Source organism: Mus caroli, unplaced genomic scaffold (genome assembly GCF_978045245.1).
Source record: "Mus caroli unplaced genomic scaffold, Mus_caroli_1 scaffold_13, whole genome shotgun sequence".
In the NCBI taxonomy this organism is placed as follows: Eukaryota; Metazoa; Chordata; class Mammalia; order Rodentia; family Muridae; genus Mus; species Mus caroli.
In genome coordinates this window covers 43813576-43820987 of record NW_028227268.1, presented here as the reverse complement: position 1 = coordinate 43820987, position 7412 = coordinate 43813576, and the positions used below count along the sequence as shown (strand labels likewise).

Here is a 7412-nt window from a genome sequence, read left to right as displayed (position 1 = left end):
ATCTAAATAACTTTAAAAGTCCCACAGTCTTTACATATTCTTAAAATTTCAATCTCTTTAAAATATCCATCTCTTTTAAAATCCAAAGTCTTTTTACAATTAAAAGTCTCTTAACTGTGGGCTCCACTAAAACAGTTTCTTCCTTCAAGAGGGAAAATATCAGGGCACAGTCACAATCAAAGCAAAAATCAATCTCCAACCGTCCAACATCTGGGATCCAACTCACGATCTTCTGGGCTCCTCCAAGGGCTTGGGTCATTTCTCCAGCCATGCCCTTTGTAGCACACACATCGTCCTCTGGGCTCCAGATGCCTGTACTCCACTGCTGCTGCTGTTCTTGGTGGTCATCTCATGGTACTGGCATCTCCAAAACACTGCATGACCCTGTCAGTCCTGGGCCTTCAATTACAACTGAGGCTGCACCTTCACCAATGGCCTTCCATGGCTTCTCACAGTGCCGAGCCTCAGCTGCTCTGCATGACCCCTTCATGCCTTCAAAACCAGTACCACCTGGGTGACCCTTACACATTACCAAATCCCGCTGCAGAAGGAGTACAACCTTGCCTATCTCTGGAACACAGCCTCTTTGTGCTTTCAGAAAACACTTCCCAGAAGATGTCACCTCAACGATGCTGGTCTCTTTTTAATCACCGCTAATTTCTTAGCTCCAGCTAACCAGCATCAATAGTCCCAGTAATGCAAAGTTTTTGCTTTAGTAGTTCTGGTATCTTGTTAATCACAGCTGATTCTTCAGCCCCAGCTAACCAGAACTACAAAATCTTCACAATCAAAACAGCAATGGCCCTGAAAAGAGTCTTTAATTTTCCCTCTGAAATTTCACAAACCAGACCTCCATCTTCTGCACTGTTCTCAACATTATCTTCCAAGCTCCTACACAACATCTGACAGAGCTCTTAACAATGAATAGATCTTCAAGCCCAAAGTTCCAAAGTCCTTCCACAGTCCTCCCCAAAACATGGTCAGGTTGTCACAGGAATACCCCACTCTGCTGGTACCAATTTGTCTTAGTCAGGGTTTCTATTCCTGCACAAACATGATGACCAAGAAGCAAGTTGGGGAGGAAAGGGTTTATTCAGCTTACTCTTCTACATTGCTGTTCATCACCAAAGAAGTCAGGACTGGAACTCAAGCAGGTCAGGAAGCAGGAGCTGATGCAGAGGCCACGGAGGGATATTCTTTACTGGCTTGCCTCTCCTGGCTTGCTCAGCCTACTCTCTTATAGAACCCAAGACTACCAGCCCAGGGATGGTCCCACCCACAAGGGGCCTTTCCCCCTTGATCACTAATTGAGAAAATGCCTTACAGTTGGATCTCATGGAGGCATTTCCTCAACTGAAGCTCCTTTCTCTGTGATAACTCCAGCTGTGTCAAGTTGACACAAAAATAGCCAGTACACACAGCAATGAAAAGCTTCATGTCTTCTCTACAGACCTCCTGAATGTGGTCCAATTTAGGGTATTTGGATGGCCTTACAAAAGAATCGAATTAGGTGTGGTGGCCCAGATCTATAACTTCAGCCTTTGGGAGATAAAAGCAGGAAGATCAAGGAGTTCAAGGCTACCCTGGGCTACACAAGACCCTACTAAACTAACAGCAAAAAGAAACAACCAAACTAGGGAGTACAAGGTGTTTTGAGGACTTGGTTTTTTTGTGTGTTATGTATGTGGATGTTTGCCTATATGTATGCCTATGCACCACTAGCACGCCTGGTGCCCATAGAAGCCAGAAGAGGACATCAGAGTCACTGGAAATGGAGTTACAGACCATCATGATCCACCACGTGGGTGCTGGGACCTGAACCGTGGTCCTGTGTCAGAGCAGCCAGTCCCAGCACTTGGGAGGCAGAGGCAGGCAGATTTCTGAGTTTGAGGCCAGCCTGGTCTACAAAGTGAGTTCCAGGACAGCCAGGGTTACACAAAGAAACCCTGTCTTGAAAAAAACAACAACAAAAAAAGAAAAACCAAAAAAACCAACCAAACAAACCAAAGAGCATCCAGTACTCTTAATCTCTAAGCTGTCTCTCCAGTCCTAATATAAGGTGTTTTACAAGGAAAAGCACTGAGTGTAGAGCCCTGGCTTACAGAGACTGGACTCTAGCTCCTGTACAAGGCTCTGGATCTCATGGTGACAGGTCTCAGCTGGATTGTCCAAGGATTATAAGGGAGGGCACAGTGAAACCACCAAACTAGACCTCTCATGGCTAAAAAGAAAAATTTGCTGGGGACCAAACTGCCCAAATCTAATCTCTGCCTAATCTCTGGGCAGGGGGCAGAGAGAAGAGCAAGATGGAGAAAGGCAAGCAGATTTCATACGGTAGTCAGCAAACATAGGGGGCTTGGAGAGATTCAGGCATTATTGACCAGGAACTAGATGTTCTTGACTGACGTAGCTGACTTTTGTGGTAGATGAAGAGAGATCCTGGCAGATAATGGATCAAGGGAGGTTTCTGGTAAACAGAAACCTACTTTCTGGCTTGTGTTTTTCTGGCCAAAGTTCTTCTATTTAGAATGTTTGTTGCCAGCACTGCCATTGGGGTAGTGGTGTGTGTGTATGAAACTTTGGACCTGATAGCAATCAAGAAATATTTCCCCAAAGGCTGTTTAGAGGCTATGAAAGCAGACTGGTTTGTGGGAAATGGGAGCCAGTATGGAAAGGAAGACGGGAAAGAGAAAGGAAACACAAACACACACACACACACACACACACACACACACACACCAAGGGACTTTCACATGCCACCTTAGTCCCCTGCCAGTGATTTTTAACCCAGGATGGCCAGTCTTAAGAGAAGTCTGCCTCCTGCCACCTCTTGGCTTGAACACAGCAGGGTTATGGCATCCTAACCTGTAGGACATTTGATAGCAAGATCCAAAAAGGACAAAGTCCGGTGCCCCAACTCAAACACCACAGGCCAGCATCTTGTGACCTAACTTGAATGGCAATTAAGAGAGAAGAGGAAAGGATTCCAGGAAAAAGGTGGGTGTGTTCTTCCTACTCTGCCAGAGTCTGGAAACTCTGGGGTTCCAGGGCCACAAGCTATGGAGTCAGCTGCTAGCCAGCCCTCTGCCACTCAGGTCTCCGGTGCTCTGGGAATTCCCCAGCTACCAAGAAAGGCAAGAAAAGGGTGTGGTTTATGCACTTTGGTTTTTGGAAAGAGAAAAAGGGGCCAGTGGGGTAGAGGGAGGAAGGAAGGGAGAGAAAGATTGATTACTTGCCTCTGCCTCTCCCAGCACGGGATTTCTGAGGGAATTTCCTTGGGGCCCATAGTCTATTCTAACTGATGAAGGACATTGATGTCTCTAGAATGTCTCCTCTCCTGCTGGGGCCATTACAGCCCTACTCTGGGGGAGAATACAAGCACACTGGGGAGGTTGCCTAACTGCTGGAGAAGATGGTGTCTGGAGGCCTGAGGCCCAGTGCATTGCACCTGTCCTGGCATTATCTCCCACACCCACCAGAGTCACCAGGCAGTTCCCGATCCCAGTGATGACAGAAACAAAAATGGAGGCTACAGTACAACGGAGTTGCTTGGCAGCTATGCACCAAGCAACGGCTTAATTAGAAATGGAACTAAGGAAGAAGACCCAGCATGGGGCTGCAGTTGACAGCAAGCCGTTTACCAGGTGGCCAGAGGTGGGCTGGGGCTTTCGGGGGCTGGATAGTGCTTTATAAACTTCCTTCCTCATGGTGGGACTTTCCTGTGTAAGACAGGTCAATGGCCAGCTTGTCTCTGCAGACATCATAGCGCTTGTCCTCTACCTGGTCGGGTTTTCCCTTGTGATAAGATATAAGGAAATAGGAGCAGATGTGCACCATACATTGTTTACTAAGGAGGAGAGAGACTCAGTGGTTAGCGCGCTTGGTGGACTCAGGGCGTGAGAACTTTGCCTCTTGTTCCTGCAAGTGTCTCTCTTACTATTTTATCAGTACTTACAGTTTTGATGTAGTATCAAGAAGACTATGTGGAAACTGAGGCAGGAGGCTGCTACGAGCTCAAAACCAGCCTAGATTATAGTTACTTTCTATAGAATAGGCTAATATGTAGTAAGCTTATTTCCATTATACTTAATTAGTTAGGTTTTTTTCAAAACTGTTGCTTTGTGTATACCCCTGGTTGTCCTGGAACTTGCTCTGAAGACCAGACTGGCCTCTAATTCAGAGATCCACCTGCCTCTGCCTCCTGAATTCTGGGTGTGCCACCACCACCTGGCAAGACTTATTCTTTATTTTATTTAATTAATTTATTTTTATATTTATTTATTATTATATATAAGTACACTGTAGATGTCTTCAGACACACCAGAAGAGGGTGTCAGATCTCATTACAGATGGTTGTGAGCCACCATGTGGTTGCTGGGATTTGAACTCAGGACCTTTGGAAGAGCAGTCAGTGCTTACCCACTGAGCCATCTCACCAGCCCTATTCTTTATTTTAAATGTTTGAGTGCTTTGGCTCACATGCATGCTAAGTGTGCCATGTGTGTGAATGCCTGACTACAGCTACAGATGGTTGTGAGCCACCATGTGTATCCTGGGAACTGTAGCTGAGCCCTCTGCCAAGAGCAACAAGTGCCCATCACTGCTGAGTCATTTCTCCAACTCCTGTTTATTGTTTTTAAGTTACATTTTACTTATGATAATCACAATAACATAACTGTTACTGTTATTGTTGTTGTGTTCCTATAATCCCAGCCAGCAATTGGAAGAATAGGCAGGAGGATCAAAAGATCAAAGTTATCTTCAATTACATAGTATCACTGGACTGTCTCAACTCGCCAGCTTCCAATCACGACACAGACGCTTCGTGTTTATTTATGAATGCTTAGGCCTTTATAGTTTTGCTTTTCCCCAACTAGCTTGTATAACTCAATTAGCCTGTTTATTCTAATTTCTGCCTGCCACATGGCCATTACCTCTCTCCTTCAGTCCCTCCTTGTCTGACTGGCAAATTCCCTGATTTTTCCCCAGAGTTCCTCTCTGCCCAGATGCCCTGCCTTTCCTCTCCTGCCCTGCTATAGGCCGTCAGCTCTTTATTAAATCAGTCAGAAGTGATAGAGAAGACTGTTTATGAACCATAGAGGCAGGTGATGCTTCATAAAACTAACAATACCAAAGTCATGGCAGTACTCAGCACTGTGCTGGTACAGAAATCCACGTTTGAACGATACAAAGACAACCGTTACTCAGTGCACAAGACGATTATCCCAGCAACATAGTGAGTTTAAGGCTAGCCTGGGCTACATGAATCATACCTGGCCACCTTTTACTGCTGGCTGGCTGGGGTCAGTGTGCTTATAGGATGACCACACACATTGCCAAGTAAAGAGAACAAATTCATTTTAATGTCTCCCTAAAGCCTGCTGTTGTAACTGAGGAAAAATGGCTGAAAGGAGGGCTAGCGAGGTGGCCCAGCCTGTGGAGGTGATTGTGCCAAGCCGGATGACCGATTTCAATCTTCAGATCCCACATTGGAAGGAAAGAACCAACTCCCAAGAGATGTCCTCTGACACCATGCAAGCTTTGTGGCATGCTCCCGTCACACAGGAGACCCCAAATAAAAGTTATGGAAAAGGCATGTGAAGAAAGAAGTGATGTCCTTGTGTCACATGTCACGTGTCAGGGCGTGGGGAGGGAGACTGCCAGGATTTCTGTTTGTGTGAAGAGGCTGGAGAATTTCTGGGTTGAAAGAGAGGGTCCGCCCTTGCCTGAGACACTTCTCTTACCTGCTATTTCCCCAGGTCTCCCCCGCCCCAACCCTTTATGTTGGCTCTGCCCCTCAGTTCTGGGGATTATAGGGATGCATCTATAATCTCTCAAAGGAAAAGACTGAGAAGGAACTAGTCCAGTAGATAGAGTCACAGAAGGGGGGAGGGCTTGAGCAGCTGCCCTAGAATGCCTCTAGAGAGCATGCGCAGGATTTCCTTGTTCTTCCATAAACCCCGGAAAATCTTCCTAAAACCCCCTCACAAAAGATGGATTTTTTCCCCTCTAGCCCAGACTTGAATAAAATAGTCTCCCCCACCAATATATGCAATATGCCTATCTTTTTATTGTTGTTTGTTTGATTTTGGTATAGATCACCAAGCAGAATGTAAGGCACCTTGGTCTCCTTACATGGTCTGCCTTTTGGAAAACTCCCCACATTTTTTTTTTTTTTTCGAGACAGGGTTTCTTTGTGTAGCCCTGGCTGTCCTGGAACTCACTTTCTAGACCAGGCTGGCCTCGAACTCAGAAATCCACCTGCCTCTGCCTCCCAAGTGCTGGGATTAAAGGCGTGGGCCACCATTGCCTGGCCCTTCTGTGTTTTCTGAAAGGCTCAGACTGGGGTGAAGTATTTTGTTTTTCTACCTCTTTGTCAGAACACGTCACAGCGCTAGCGTAGCTGCAAGGGGAAAACCAGACTCTATGGCTTGAGGAAGGTGTGAAATGCATGGATTCATTGTATGAATGAGGAGAGGTGGTGACTGGGGTCCCTTTGGCCAGCTACCACACACGTGAGCAGGGGAGCCATTTTGAGAAGTGTAGAAACAGGACACTTTAGTCAGCCCTGAGGCACTGGGTGAGGGAACTGTTTTGGAAGCAACACTGAATGAAGTACGGCACTAAAAGCTCTCCCCCGGGCTGGTGAGATGGCTCAGTGGGTAAGAGCACCCGACTGCTCTTCCGAAGGTCCAAAGTTCAGGTCCCAGCAACCACATGGTGGCTCACAACCATCCGTAATGAGATCTGATGCCCTCTTCTGGAGTGTCTGAAGACAGCTACAGTGTACTTATATATAATAAAAATAAATAAATCTTTAAAAAAAAAAAAAAGCTCTCCCCCATCTCAACCCTAAGAGAATCTACTTTAACAGTCTTGGGTCAGGACTTAAATAAAAGATTGAGGGTCTCCGGCAGATTTCCAATATATGAGCTTTCTGCCTCTGGCTCCTGAGTGATAGGATTACATGTGTACACACCACACCTCTCTAAGGAAAGACAAATATTAATGGTGGCAGAGACAGAGACACAGCTCCACGCTGTCACTCACAGTAGTCCCAGAGTTCTTTACAGAGATCTCTATTCAAACAGATCTAGAATACTTGGCAGAAAAGAATTTTAGGACAAGTCAAGTGTGAAGCAGTGTTGGAGCTCACCAAGACACCCCTGCCATCCCCCTTGAGACAGGGTTTCTCTGTGTAGTCCTGGAATTTGCTTTGTAGACCAAGCTGGCCTTGAACTCAGAGATCTGTGCTTGACTCTGCCTCCAGAGTGCTGGCACTAAAGCCATGCACCACCATGCCCAGCTCATTCAGATATTTTTAATGTTGATTTTAGGGTAAGGGAAATAAACACCAGGAAGAGAATAGGCAGAGTTGCTTATTGCTCTCATGGCCTGCTCAGGGTTATGAA

At 46.1% G+C, this 7412-nt stretch overlaps 1 long non-coding RNA gene across 1 annotated transcript; it reads left to right on the top strand.

Annotated features, from left to right (window-relative positions):
- Positions 1-2584: 2584 nt before the first annotated feature.
- Positions 2585-5609, top strand: LOC115032442 (uncharacterized). The gene is made up of 3 exons (XR_003838118.2): positions 2585-2997; positions 3325-3654; positions 5378-5609. It is a non-coding gene; the product is annotated as an uncharacterized LOC115032442 (long non-coding RNA).
- Positions 5610-7412: the final 1803 nt, after the last annotated feature.